Source organism: Drosophila simulans, unplaced genomic scaffold, assembly GCF_016746395.2.
Source record: "Drosophila simulans strain w501 unplaced genomic scaffold, Prin_Dsim_3.1 Segkk19_quiver_pilon, whole genome shotgun sequence".
Lineage (NCBI taxonomy): Eukaryota > Metazoa > Arthropoda > Insecta > Diptera > Drosophilidae > Drosophila > Drosophila simulans.
The window spans coordinates 143,791-160,000 of NW_025416815.1; the positions used below are offsets into that span (position 1 = coordinate 143,791).

Below are 16,210 nucleotides of genomic sequence, written 5' to 3' on the forward strand. Positions count from 1 at the left end.
CAACAAGCAGACGTCTCATGAGGAGACACCTCTCGATCTTCCACAACAATAGACAACACATATAAAACCCGCCACAAATACATGTACAATAGTATCCCTTAAGCTAATGTTCCCCCGCAAAACCATTTAATTATTGTCCACTAGGACAGATTTTAAATAAATAAACGCACGCAACTAAATTGATGACGAGGTGTTTGGCAACTTGATACAATTCTTTAAAGTCTTTATATCAAAAATTATATGATAGGGACAATATCATATGCGTCACTAAATTGATGACGAGGTGTTTGGCAACTTGACACAATTCATTAAAATTCTTTATATTAATTATATGATAGGGACAATATCATATGCGTCACTAAATTGATGACGAGGTGTTTGGCAACTTGACACAATTCATTAAAGTCTTTATATTAATTATATGATAGGGACAATATCATATGCGTCACTAAATTGATGACGAGGTGTTTGGCAACTTGATACAATTCTTTAAAGTCTTTATATCAAAAATTATATGATAGGGACAATATCATATGCGTCACTAAATTGATGACGAGGTGTTTGGCTACAGGAAAAAATCATTTATTTATCGAATCATCAAGCAAAGGATAAGCTTCAGTGGATCGCAGTATGGCAGCTGCTCAACCACTTACAACACCTTGCCTGTTACAAAAGTCGTTTACAATTGATTCTAGGCTTTGTCATTGTATTAAATAATGCTTTTATATGTAACTAGCGCGGCATCAGGTGATCGAAGATCCTCCTAATTTACTATGTTACAAATTACATTGGCATCACATCCATTGTCGTTTATAAAATAAATTATAAACTTTAAATGGTTTAGAAGCCATACAATGCAAATTGCCCCTTATTTATCATTGCAGTCCAGCACGGATACGACCTTAGAGGCGTTCAGGCATAATCCAACGGACGTAGCGTCATACCACTGTTCGCTCGAACAAGTATTGTGCCATTGGTCCGTACCTGCGGTTCCTCTCGTACTACGCAGGAATGCTGTCGCAACAACGTTTTGTCATTAGTAGGGTAAAACTAACCTGTCTCACGACGGTCTAAACCCAGCTCACGTTCCCTTGCATGGGTGAACAATCCAACGCTTGGTGAATTTTGCTTCACAATGATAGGAAGAGCCGACATCGAAGGATCAAAAAGCGACGTCGCTATGAACGCTTGGCCGCCACAAGCCAGTTATCCCTATGGTAACTTTTCTGACACCTCTTGTTAAAAACTCTTTAAACCAAAAGGATCGATAGGCCGAGCTTTTGCTGTCCCTGTGTGTACTGAACACCGAGATCAAGTCAGCATTTGCCCTTTTGCTCTATGTGTGGTTTCTGTCCGCACTGAGCTGGCCTTGGGACACCTCCGTTATTATTTGAGAGATGTACCGCCCCAGTCAAACTCCCTACCTGGCAATGTCCTTGAATTGGATCATACCTGAGTAATTGGAGTTATACCAAATTTTCAAATCAAAAATACATAAATGCATCGTTTTATTAAAGAATTTGTTTGCGATTATATAACAAACTCGTGATACTTTGATCAAGAAGCTTGCATCAAAACCCAATACCATAAGATATAATAAATATATCCGTATAATGGCTAGGAAATGATACACGTTCCATTTAATCAAGTAAGTAAGGAAACAATAAGAGTAGTGGTATTTCATTGACGATACCAAACCGAGGTCTAATATCTCCCACTTATTCTACACCTCTTATGTCTCCTTACACTGCCAGATTAGAGTCAAGCTCAAAAGGGTCTTCTTTCCCCGCTAATTATTCCAAGCCCGTTCCCTTGGCTGTGGTTTCGCTAGATAGTAGATAGGGACAGTAGGAATCTCGTTAATCCATTCATGCGCGTCACTAATTAGATGACGAGGCATTTGGCTACCTTAAGAGAGTCATAGTTACTCCCGCCGTTGACCCGCGCTTACTTGAATTTCTTCACTTTGACATTCAGAGCACTGGGCAGAAATCACATTGTGTCAACACCCGCTAGGGCCATCACAATGCTTTGTTTTAATTAGACAGTCGGATTCCCCAAGTCCGTGCCAGTTCTGAATTGATTGTTAATTGATAATCGTTATAATTGATAAGAACTAATTGGTTTAACCCAAATAGTATTCTTAAAAATTTTAGCAAGAAAGTTCCACAATTGGCTACGTAACTAAACTATCCGGGGAACAAGTAACTAACATAAATGCTAGAAACTCTATTTACCCAGAACGAGCACATAAACCATGTTATTGTTTCCCAATCAAGCCCGACTATCTCAATCTTCAGAGCCAATCCTTATCCCGAAGTTACGGATCTAATTTGCCGACTTCCCTTACCTACATTATTCTATCGACTAGAGACTCTTCACCTTGGAGACCAGCTGCGGATATTGGTACGGCCTGTTGAGAAGTTTGCGTGTCCCCACCATAAATTTTCAAGGTCCGAGGAGAAAATATCGACACAACAGTATATGTCATGCTCTTCTAGCCCATCTACCATATCTCTCTGCGAAAGACTTCCATGGTAGTACGGCTATAAAACAGAAAAGAAAACTCTTCCGATATCTCTCGACGGCTTCTTTATGGTCGTTCCTGTTGCCAGGATGAGCACGAGGCCCATATTTAATAACAAACGGATACTCAACAGGTTACGGAATTGGAACCGTATTCCCTTTCGTTCAAAATTATTCAAGTGTATTATATTCGCTTTGTTTATATAGTTAGGCATTTTTGTTTTACTTGAAAATTTTCGGCTTTCGCCTTGAACTTAGGACCGACTAACTCGTGATCAACCACTGTTCACACGAAACCCTTCTCCACTTCAGTCCTCCAAGGTCTCATTCGATTATTTGCTACTACCACCAAGATCTGTACCAATGGCAGCTCCATGCAGGCTTACGCCAAACACTTCTACGCATACCATTGTACCTTCCTACTCACTAAAGTTTCAAAATTTATATCACAAGTAATATAAATCATCTACTTTAGCGGTAATGTATAGGTATACAACTTAAGCGCCATCCATTTTAAGGGCTAGTTGCTTCGGCAGGTGAGTTGTTACACACTCCTTAGCGGATTTCGACTTCCATGATCACCGTCCTGCTGTTTTAAGCAACCAACGCCTTTCATGGTATCTGCATGAGTTGTTAATTTGGGCACCGTAACATTACGTTTGGTTCATCCCACAGCGCCAGTTCTGCTTACCAAAAGTGGCCCACTGGGCACATTATATCATAACCTTGAACTTCATATCAAGAAAGTTAAGGTTCTTACCCATTTAAAGTTTGAGAATAGGTTAAGATCGTTTCGACCCTAAGGCCTCTAATCATTCGCTTTACCAGATAAGATTATTTTATATAATATTAAAATGCACCAGCTATCCTGAGGGAAACTTCGGAAGGAACCAGCTACTAGATGGTTCGATTGGTCTTTCGCCCCTATACTCAATTCTGACAATCGATTTGCACGTCAGAACTGTTTCGGTCTTCCATCAGGGTTTCCCCTGACTTCAACCTGATCAAGTATAGTTCACCATCTTTCGGGTCACAGCATATATGCTCAAGGTACGTTCCAGTTAGAGGCATAAATAATATAAATATACATTATACATAACTATATAGAACGCCCCGGGATTGTGTTAATTAGCTATAAATAGCTAAAAAACTAATCCCATTATTAGTCAAGTTAATTACGCTATTAGGTTTACATCCCAATAACTTGCACATATGTTAGACTCCTTGGTCCGTGTTTCAAGACGGGTCCCGAAGGTATCCTGAATCTTTCGCATTGTTAATCATACAAGAGCATATAATAAACACAAAAATCAATGATAATTATGCCATTATATAATTCCGAAAAATTAACGCTCTGTAATAATATAAATCTATCAGCACTTTATCAAATTAATAACATTTATTCTGTGTTAAAATGCAAGCAATTTAATTGGAATAAACTATAAGTTATATTTTATGATAAATTTGGGATATGCTAATAGATTACAATGTCCTTATATGGAAAAAATGCACATTATTCTTAATAATATTATTTAAATATTACAATTTTAATGATGAATTTTCCATAACGGATATTCAGGTTCATCGGGCTTAACCTCTAAGCAGTTTCACGTACTGTTTAACTCTCTATTCAGAGTTCTTTTCAACTTTCCCTCACGGTACTTGTTTACTATCGGTCTCATGGTTATATTTAGTTTTAGATGGAGTTTACCACCCACTTAGTGCTGCACTATCAAGCAACACGACTCTTTGGAAACATCATCTAGTAATCATTAACGTTATACGGGCCTGGCACCCTCTATGGGTAAATGGCCTCATTTAAGAAGGACTTAAATCATTAATTTCTCATACTAGAATATTGACGCTCCATACACTGCATCTCACATTTGCCATATAGACAAAGTGACTTAGTGCTGAACTGTTTTCTTTTCGCTCGCCGCTACTAAGAAAATCCTTGTTAGTTTCTTTTCCTCCCCTAATTAATATGCTTAAATTCAGGGGGTAGTCCCATATGAGTTGAGGTTGTATATATAACTATATTTTGCCATAAATTCTTTATATATAAATGATAAAACAATCAATTAAATTCGTTATAAATGGTTCCAATAGTTCTTGTAAGCAAAGTTATTTTTTATCCATTTAACGAACCAACGAAGAATAATAACATAACCAAGTTTTTTTTTTTTCGAATCATTAATAAGAGACAATTCTAGATGAAAAATATTTCAATTTTTTATGCTAGACATTTCTCAGTATTATTTGATTGAAAAAGAAAATATTTCTCTTCGTTTTTCACATTCAAATGTGAGATAATGTTTTTCATTTCTTTTTTAATATTATGAATAAAATCATTATTTAATCCAATAATATACCATATGCTTATAAAAAATTTATAAACAACTTAATTAGCATAGTCTTACAACCCTCAACCATATGTAGTCCAAGCAGCACTATAAAATTAATTAAAGTACATAACAGCATGGACTGCGATATGCGTTCAAAATGTCGATGTTCATGTGTCCTGCAGTTCACACGATGACGCACAGTTTGCTGCGTTCTTCATCGACCCATGAGCCGAGTGATCCACCGCTTAGAGTTTTATAATTCATTTTTATATAATGTCAATATTGTTTTTATTGAAAGAAATTAAAAATACACCATTTTACTGGCATATATCAATTCCTTCAATAAATTTATTTTTATACCTAAAATAAATGTTGCGAAATGTCTTAGTTTCATATAAGCATTATGTATCATAATAATCTGGTTATGGTTTGCTATTTTGGGTGACACATACTGCAAAATTTATATAAAACATTAACCTGATGGATGACAGGTACAAACATTGTATATTTTAGGTTGTTGCATTAGCCAACGTATGCTCATAACATAGATGAACAATACATATTCGCAACGCGTGTATATTATGGTCCATATACACACAAACTTATTTCGATTACCACATTCAAAATTATTTTAATTTTAATTCGACTTCCACTTTCGAATTTAGTTTAGTTTCTTCGATTTCCATTTTCGAGAATTTGTTTTTATAGGAAACGCCGTTGTTGTAGTAAGTACTGCCACAAATACGCACAACAACATTAATAATGTTAAAGTCTTTTTATGAGGTTGCCAAGCCCCACATATAAATAAAATAAAAGCCATCTACATTTTATTTTCACTTTAACTTTTGATTCCGTAGAATCATTTTGTAATATTTTTATTTTGGTAAATTGTATTTATTTGTATTATAACAAATGTTTATTAACGGTAAGGATATTATACAATAATGATCCTTCCGCAGGTTCACCTACGGAAACCTTGTTACGACTTTTACTTCCTCTAAATAATCAAGTTCGGTCAACTTTTGCGAAACAACCGTAACACGCAAGGCGTCACAGTGATCACGTCCGGAGACCTCACTAAATAATTCAATCGGTAGTAGCGACGGGCGGTGTGTACAAAGGGCAGGGACGTAATCAATGCGAGTTAATGACTCACACTTACTGGGAATTCCAAGTTCATGTGAACAGTTTCAGTTCACAATCCCAAGCATGAAAGTGGTTCAGCGGTTTACCCGGACCTCTCGGTCTAGGAAATACACGTTGATACTTTCATTGTAGCGCGCGTGCAGCCCAGGACATCTAAGGGCATCACAGACCTGTTATTGCTCAATCTCATTATTGCTAGACGCAATTTGTCCATTTAAGAAGCTAGTGTCCTTATAATGGGACAAACCAACAGGTACGGCTCCACTTACATAAACACATTCAAACACAATAAACATTTTACTGCCACCATGAATGAAGGCTACATAAGCTTCAGCACCATAATCCTGAAGATATCTATTTAATATATTTGAGTCTCGTTCGTTATCGGAATTAACCAGACAAATCACTCCACGAACTAAGAACGGCCATGCACCACCACCCATAGATTCGAGAAAGAGCTATCAATCTGTCTTACACACTTATGTTCGGACCTGGTAAGTTTTCCCGTGTTGAGTCAAATTAAGCCGCAGGCTCCACTCCTGGTGGTGCCCTTCCGTCAATTCCTTTAAGTTTCAGCTTTGCAACCATACTTCCCCCGGAGCCCAAAAGCTTTGGTTTCCCGGGAAGCGACTGAGAGAGCCATAAAAGTAGCTACACCCAATTGCTAGCTGGCATCGTTTATGGTTAGAACTAGGGCGGTATCTGATCGCCTTCGAACCTCTAACTTTCGTTCTTGATTAATGAAAACATCTTTGGCAAATGCTTTCGCTTAAGTTAGTCTTACGACGGTCCAAGAATTTCACCTCTCGCGTCGTAATACTAATGCCCCCAAACTGCTTCTATTAATCATTACCTCTTGATCTGAAAACCAATGAAAGCAGAACAGAGGTCTTATTTCATTATCCCATGCACAGAATATTCAGGCATTTGAAGCCTGCTTTAAGCACTCTAATTTGTTCAAAGTAATAGTACCGGCCCACAATAACACTCGTTTAAGAGCACTAGTGCAGGTTTTTAAATAGGAGGAACATATGAAAAAATACAAGTATTTAATCACATATAAGAACTCCACCGGTAATACGCTTACATACATAAAGGTATAGTACTAACCACAATTGTAAGTTGTACTACCCGTATGAAGCACAAGTTCAACTACGAACGTTTTAACCGCAACAACTTTAATATACGCTATTGGAGCTGGAATTACCGCGGCTGCTGGCACCAGACTTGCCCTCCAATTGGTCCTTGTTAAAGGATTTAAAGTGTACTCATTCCAATTACAGGGCCTCGGATATGAGTCCTGTATTGTTATTTTTCGTCACTACCTCCCCGAGCTGGGAGTGGGTAATTTACGCGCCTGCTGCCTTCCTTAGATGTGGTAGCCGTTTCTCAGGCTCCCTCTCCGGAATCGAACCCTGATTCCCCGTTACCCGTTGCAACCATGGTAGTCCTAGATACTACCATCAAAAGTTGATAGGACAGACATTTGAAAGATCTGTCGTCGGTACAAGACCATACGATCTGCATGTTATCTAGAGTTCAACCAATATAACGATCTTGCGATCGCTTGGTTTTAGCCTAATAAAAGCACATGTCCCATAAGGTTCATGTTTTAATTGCATGTATTAGCTCTAGAATTACCACAGTTATCCAAGTAACTGTTAACGATCTAAGGAACCATAACTGATATAATGAGCCTTTTGCGGTTTCACTTTTAATTCGTGTGTACTTAGACATGCATGGCTTAATCTTTGAGACAAGCATATAACTACTGGCAGGATCAACCAGAATAATGTTTTTCCTTCATATTCCATTCATATTTTTTGAATCGAAATAAGCAATATAATAGATATATGGATTTTTCACTTTATATAATTCCATGATTTTTATTATATTGAATAAAATTCAATATTTCGCCTTTGGGTAAAATTTTAAATATATATTTATAAGTAAAATATCCATTCGATTACGGCCATTTTTATATAGCATTCGTAATCCATAATTTCATTTTTAATTTATACTTGTTTTACCAATATAACAAGAATTTCATATAATTATTGTAATATATATGTTTCTATAATTATATCTTTTTATATATACATATTTCATTATAAAATATCATTTTATTTCCAACATACATAATTATTGTATCCACACATGTACAATTTTTGTTTAACCAATATAAATATTAAGTTAAATCATTTGCATTTTGAAGATAAATTTAAAATTTATCTCTTTTCATATATCTCTCTGGTAATATATAACATAAAACCAAGCGCATATGATAATATTTCCACATTTAATATATAATTTTATATTTCTTTCATAAGAATCCATATTTGTATTATACCGTAACGATATAATAATCCAACTATACGGCAGGTAATAAATAAATATTTGCCTGCCTCCAAAAATTAACGATAATATATGGAAACGATTTGTTATTCTATATATAATAGAAACTTGACTTTTGTTTCAACGATATTATCTAAAAAGCGTATATTCCTATTATCCGCGGAGCCAAGTCCCGTGTTCTATAGAACTGAGAAACAAATTTGTACGGATAATAATATACTTTATTGTATGTAACCAATATAAACATAATCCGAAATAAATATTTCGAATAATGCGGGAGGTCGGCAACCACTGCCTACCTATAGTAGTTTTTGAACCCGCTGTCGTCAAAGCGGGTATTTTCAATTCCGTTTGCCACCCAACATACGGGCTATTCTCTTATATATTAAGAGATTATATGAACATTTCATTTTTTTTTCCATTATTCATATATAATATGATTATTTTTTTCTTTATACATATAATACATATTAATTTTCATATGTTTATTATTTAATTTACTCATATTATTGCCAAAATCATATGAATACATAAGTTTTGAACAATATGAGAGGTCGGCAACCACTGCCTACCTATAGTAGTTTTTGAACCCTCTGTCGTAATTCCGGTCGTTTACACTACTATACCCTCTCCCTATAATGGCTTTTCTCTATAATACTAAGAGAATGTGGGAATATTTCAGCATTTTTTTCCTTATACATATAATAATTAATCATTTTCATATGTATATTATTTAATTTACTCATATAATTCCCAAAATCATATGAATTCATAAGTTTTGAACAATATGAGAGGTCGGCAACCACTGCCTACCTATAGTAGTTTTTGAACCCTCTGTCGTAATTCCGGTCGTTTACACTACTATACCCTCTCACTATAATGGCTTTTCTCTATAATACTGAGAGAATGTGGGAATATTTCAGCATTTTTTCCCTTATACATATAATAATTAATCATTTTCATATGTATATTATTTAATTTACTCATATAATTCCCAAAATCATATGAATACATAAGTTTTGAACAATATGAGAGGTCGGCAACCACTGCCTACCTATAGTAGTTTTTGAACCCTCTGTCGTAATTCCGGTCGTTTACACTACTATACCCTCTCACTATAATGGCTTTTCTCTATAATACTGAGAGAATGTGGGAATATTTCAGCATTTTTTCCCTTATACATATAATAATTAATCATTTTCATATGTATATTATTTAATTTACTCATATAATTGCCAAAATCATATGAATACATAAGTTTTGAACAATATGAGAGGTCGGCAACCACTGCCTACCTATAGTAGTTTTTGAACCCTCTGTCGTAATTCCGGTCGTTTACACTACTATACCCTCTCACTATAATGGCTTTTCTCTATAATACTGAGAGAATGTGGGAATATTTCAGCATTTTTTCCCTTATACATATAATAATTAATCATTTTCATATGTATATTATTTAATTTACTCATTTAATTGCCAAAATCATATGAATACATAAGTTTTGAACAATATGAGAGGTCGGCAACGGTCTTTCCTCTATAATACTAAGATAATATGGGAATATTTCAGCATTTTTTCCCTTATACATATAATAATTAATCATTTTCATAAGTATATTATTTAATTTACTCGTATATAATTGCCAAAATCCTATGAACACATAAGAGAATACAATATGAGAGGTCGGCGCAACCATAATATAGTAGTTGATGACGAGGTGTTTGGCAACTTGATACAATTCTTTAAAGTCTTTATATCAAAAATATATGATAGGGACAATATCATATGCGTCACTAAATTGATGACGAGGTGTTTGGCAACTTGACACAATTCATTAAAAGTTTTTATATTAATTATATGATAGGGACAATATCATATGCGTCACTAAATTGATGACGAGGTGTTTGGCAACTTGACACAATTCATTAAAATTCTTTATATTAATTATATGATAGGGACAATATCATATGCGTCACTAAATTGATGACGAGGTGTTTGGCAACTTGACACAATTCATTAAAGTCTTTATATTAATTATATGATAGGGACAATATCATATGCGTCACTAAATTGATGACGAGGTGTTTGGCAACTTGACACAATTCATTAAAGTCTTTATATTAATTATATGATATGGACAATATCATATGCGTCACTAAATTGATGACGAGGTGTTTGGCAACTTGATACAATTCTTTAAAGTCTTTATATCAAAAATTATATGATAGGGACAATATCATATGCGTCACTAAATTGATGACGAGGTGTTTGGCAACTTGACACAATTCATTAAAGTCTTTATATTAATTATATGATATGGACAATATCATATGCGTCACTAAATTGATGACGAGGTGTTTGGCAACTTGATACAATTCTTTAAAGTCTTTATATCAAAAATTATATGATAGGGACAATATCATATGCGTCACTAAATTGATGACGAGGTGTTTGGCAACTTGACACAATTCATTAAAGTCTTTATATTAATTATATGATATGGACAATATCATATGCGTCACTAAATTGATGACGAGGTGTTTGGCAACTTGATACAATTCTTTAAAGTCTTTATATCAAAAATTATATGATAGGGACAATATCATATGCGTCACTAAATTGATGACGAGGTGTTTGGCTACAGGAAAAAATCATTTATTTATCGAATCATCAAGCAAAGGATAAGCTTCAGTGGATCGCAGTATGGCAGCTGCTCAACCACTTACAACACCTTGCCTGTTACAAAAGTCGTTTACAATTGATTCTAGGCTTTGTCATTGTATTAAATAATGCTTTTATATGTAACTAGCGCGGCATCAGGTGATCGAAGATCCTCCTAATTTACTATGTTACAAATTACATTGGCATCACATCCATTGTCGTTTATAAAATAAATTATAAACTTTAAATGGTTTAGAAGCCATACAATGCAAATTGCCCCTTATTTATCATTGCAGTCCAGCACGGATACGACCTTAGAGGCGTTCAGGCATAATCCAACGGACGTAGCGTCATACCACTGTTCGCTCGAACAAGTATTGTGCCATTGGTCCGTACCTGCGGTTCCTCTCGTACTACGCAGGAATGCTGTCGCAACAACGTTTTGTCATTAGTAGGGTAAAACTAACCTGTCTCACGACGGTCTAAACCCAGCTCACGTTCCCTTGCATGGGTGAACAATCCAACGCTTGGTGAATTTTGCTTCACAATGATAGGAAGAGCCGACATCGAAGGATCAAAAAGCGACGTCGCTATGAACGCTTGGCCGCCACAAGCCAGTTATCCCTATGGTAACTTTTCTGACACCTCTTGTTAAAAACTCTTTAAACCAAAAGGATCGATAGGCCGAGCTTTTGCTGTCCCTGTGTGTACTGAACACCGAGATCAAGTCAGCATTTGCCCTTTTGCTCTATGTGTGGTTTCTGTCCGCACTGAGCTGGCCTTGGGACACCTCCGTTATTATTTGAGAGATGTACCGCCCCAGTCAAACTCCCTACCTGGCAATGTCCTTGAATTGGATCATACCTGAGTAATTGGAGTTATACCAAATTTTCAAATCAAAAATACATAAATGCATCGTTTTATTAAAGAATTTGTTTGCGATTATATAACAAACTCGTGATACTTTGATCAAGAAGCTTGCATCAAAACCCAATACCATAAGATATAATAAATATATCCGTATAATGGCTAGGAAATGATACACGTTCCATTTAATCAAGTAAGTAAGGAAACAATAAGAGTAGTGGTATTTCATTGACGATACCAAACCGAGGTCTAATATCTCCCACTTATTCTACACCTCTTATGTCTCCTTACACTGCCAGATTAGAGTCAAGCTCAAAAGGGTCTTCTTTCCCCGCTAATTATTCCAAGCCCGTTCCCTTGGCTGTGGTTTCGCTAGATAGTAGATAGGGACAGTAGGAATCTCGTTAATCCATTCATGCGCGTCACTAATTAGATGACGAGGCATTTGGCTACCTTAAGAGAGTCATAGTTACTCCCGCCGTTGACCCGCGCTTACTTGAATTTCTTCACTTTGACATTCAGAGCACTGGGCAGAAATCACATTGTGTCAACACCCGCTAGGGCCATCACAATGCTTTGTTTTAATTAGACAGTCGGATTCCCCAAGTCCGTGCCAGTTCTGAATTGATTGTTAATTGATAATCGTTATAATTGATAAGAACTAATTGGTTTAACCCAAATAGTATTCTTAAAAATTTTAGCAAGAAAGTTCCACAATTGGCTACGTAACTAAACTATCCGGGGAACAAGTAACTAACATAAATGCTAGAAACTCTATTTACCCAGAACGAGCACATAAACCATGTTATTGTTTCCCAATCAAGCCCGACTATCTCAATCTTCAGAGCCAATCCTTATCCCGAAGTTACGGATCTAATTTGCCGACTTCCCTTACCTACATTATTCTATCGACTAGAGACTCTTCACCTTGGAGACCAGCTGCGGATATTGGTACGGCCTGTTGAGAAGTTTGCGTGTCCCCACCATAAATTTTCAAGGTCCGAGGAGAAAATATCGACACAACAGTATATGTCATGCTCTTCTAGCCCATCTACCATATCTCTCTGCGAAAGACTTCCATGGTAGTACGGCTATAAAACAGAAAAGAAAACTCTTCCGATATCTCTCGACGGCTTCTTTATGGTCGTTCCTGTTGCCAGGATGAGCACGAGGCCCATATTTAATAACAAACGGATACTCAACAGGTTACGGAATTGGAACCGTATTCCCTTTCGTTCAAAATTATTCAAGTGTATTATATTCGCTTTGTTTATATAGTTAGGCATTTTTGTTTTACTTGAAAATTTTCGGCTTTCGCCTTGAACTTAGGACCGACTAACTCGTGATCAACCACTGTTCACACGAAACCCTTCTCCACTTCAGTCCTCCAAGGTCTCATTCGATTATTTGCTACTACCACCAAGATCTGTACCAATGGCAGCTCCATGCAGGCTTACGCCAAACACTTCTACGCATACCATTGTACCTTCCTACTCACTAAAGTTTCAAAATTTATATCACAAGTAATATAAATCATCTACTTTAGCGGTAATGTATAGGTATACAACTTAAGCGCCATCCATTTTAAGGGCTAGTTGCTTCGGCAGGTGAGTTGTTACACACTCCTTAGCGGATTTCGACTTCCATGATCACCGTCCTGCTGTTTTAAGCAACCAACGCCTTTCATGGTATCTGCATGAGTTGTTAATTTGGGCACCGTAACATTACGTTTGGTTCATCCCACAGCGCCAGTTCTGCTTACCAAAAGTGGCCCACTGGGCACATTATATCATAACCTTGAACTTCATATCAAGAAAGTTAAGGTTCTTACCCATTTAAAGTTTGAGAATAGGTTAAGATCGTTTCGACCCTAAGGCCTCTAATCATTCGCTTTACCAGATAAGATTATTTTATATAATATTAAAATGCACCAGCTATCCTGAGGGAAACTTCGGAAGGAACCAGCTACTAGATGGTTCGATTGGTCTTTCGCCCCTATACTCAATTCTGACAATCGATTTGCACGTCAGAACTGTTTCGGTCTTCCATCAGGGTTTCCCCTGACTTCAACCTGATCAAGTATAGTTCACCATCTTTCGGGTCACAGCATATATGCTCAAGGTACGTTCCAGTTAGAGGCATAAATAATATAAATATACATTATACATAACTATATAGAACGCCCCGGGATTGTGTTAATTAGCTATAAATAGCTAAAAAACTAATCCCATTATTAGTCAAGTTAATTACGCTATTAGGTTTACATCCCAATAACTTGCACATATGTTAGACTCCTTGGTCCGTGTTTCAAGACGGGTCCCGAAGGTATCCTGAATCTTTCGCATTGTTAATCATACAAGAGCATATAATAAACACAAAAATCAATGATAATTATGCCATTATATAATTCCGAAAAATTAACGCTCTGTAATAATATAAATCTATCAGCACTTTATCAAATTAATAACATTTATTCTGTGTTAAAATGCAAGCAATTTAATTGGAATAAACTATAAGTTATATTTTATGATAAATTTGGGATATGCTAATAGATTACAATGTCCTTATATGGAAAAATGCACATTATTCTTAATAATATTATTTAAATATTACAATTTTAATGATGAATTTTCCATAACGGATATTCAGGTTCATCGGGCTTAACCTCTAAGCAGTTTCACGTACTGTTTAACTCTCTATTCAGAGTTCTTTTCAACTTTCCCTCACGGTACTTGTTTACTATCGGTCTCATGGTTATATTTAGTTTTAGATGGAGTTTACCACCCACTTAGTGCTGCACTATCAAGCAACACGACTCTTTGGAAACATCATCTAGTAATCATTAACGTTATACGGGCCTGGCACCCTCTATGGGTAAATGGCCTCATTTAAGAAGGACTTAAATCATTAATTTCTCATACTAGAATATTGACGCTCCATACACTGCATCTCACATTTGCCATATAGACAAAGTGACTTAGTGCTGAACTGTTTTCTTTTCGCTCGCCGCTACTAAGAAAATCCTTGTTAGTTTCTTTTCCTCCCCTAATTAATATGCTTAAATTCAGGGGGTAGTCCCATATGAGTTGAGGTTGTATATATAACTATATTTTGCCATAAATTCTTTATATATAAATGATAAAACAATCAATTAAATTCGTTATAAATAGTTCCAATAGTTCTTGTAAGCAAAGTTATTTTTTATCCATTTAACGAACCAACGAAGAATAATAACATAACCAAGTTTTTTTTTTTTCGAATCATTAATAAGAGACAATTCTAGATGAAAAATATTTCAATTTTTTATGCTAGACATTTCTCAGTATTATTTGATTGAAAAAGAAAATATTTCTCTTCGTTTTTCACATTCAAATGTGAGATAATGTTTTTCATTTCTTTTTTAATATTATGAATAAAATCATTATTTAATCCAATAATATACCATATGCTTATAAAAAATTTATAAACAACTTAATTAGCATAGTCTTACAACCCTCAACCATATGTAGTCCAAGCAGCACTATAAAATTAATTAAAGTACATAACAGCATGGACTGCGATATGCGTTCAAAATGTCGATGTTCATGTGTCCTGCAGTTCACACGATGACGCACAGTTTGCTGCGTTCTTCATCGACCCATGAGCCGAGTGATCCACCGCTTAGAGTTTTATAATTCATTTTTATATAATGTCAATATTGTTTTTATTGAAAGAAATTAAAAATACACCATTTTACTGGCATATATCAATTCCTTCAATAAATTTATTTTTATACCTAAAATAAATGTTGCGAAATGTCTTAGTTTCATATAAGCATTATGTATCATAATAATCTGGTTATGGTTTGCTATTTTGGGTGACACATACTGCAAAATTTATATAAAACATTAACCTGATGGATGACAGGTACAAACATTGTATATTTAGGTTGTTGCATTAGCCAACGTATGCTCATAACATAGATGAACAATACATATTCGCAACGCGTGTATATTATGGTCCATATACACACAAACTTATTTCGATTACCACATTCAAAATTATTTTAATTTTAATTCGACTTCCACTTTCGAATTTAGTTTAGTTTCTTCGATTTCCATTTTCGAGAATTTGTTTTTATAGGAAACGCCGTTGTTGTAGTAAGTACTGCCACAAATACGCACAACAACATTAATAATGTTAAAGTCTTTTTATGAGGTTGCCAAGCCCCACATATAAATAAAATAAAAGCCATCTACATTTTATTTTCACTTTAACTTTTGATTCCGTAGAATCATTTTGTAATATTTTATTTTGGTAAATTGTATTTA

At 35.4% G+C, this 16,210-nt stretch overlaps 5 non-coding genes across 5 annotated transcripts; all 5 read right to left on the reverse strand.

Moving 5' to 3' along the window:
* Positions 1 to 589: 589 nt before the first annotated feature.
* On the reverse strand, positions 590 to 4,551 carry LOC120285458. The gene has a single exon (XR_005544724.1). It is a non-coding gene; the product is annotated as a large subunit ribosomal RNA (ribosomal RNA).
* Positions 4,552 to 4,945: 394 nt separating this feature from the next.
* Positions 4,946 to 5,124, reverse strand: LOC120285464. The gene has a single exon (XR_005544729.1). It is a non-coding gene; the product is annotated as a 5.8S ribosomal RNA (ribosomal RNA).
* A 689-nt stretch (positions 5,125 to 5,813) lies between these two features.
* On the reverse strand, positions 5,814 to 7,808 carry LOC120285451. Its single transcript, XR_005544717.1, has one exon. It is a non-coding gene; the product is annotated as a small subunit ribosomal RNA (ribosomal RNA).
* Positions 7,809 to 11,034: 3,226 nt separating this feature from the next.
* Positions 11,035 to 14,995, reverse strand: LOC120285459. Its single transcript, XR_005544725.1, has one exon. It is a non-coding gene; the product is annotated as a large subunit ribosomal RNA (ribosomal RNA).
* A 394-nt stretch (positions 14,996 to 15,389) lies between these two features.
* On the reverse strand, positions 15,390 to 15,568 carry LOC120285465. The gene has a single exon (XR_005544730.1). It is a non-coding gene; the product is annotated as a 5.8S ribosomal RNA (ribosomal RNA).
* Between the last annotated feature and the right edge of the window lie 642 nt (positions 15,569 to 16,210).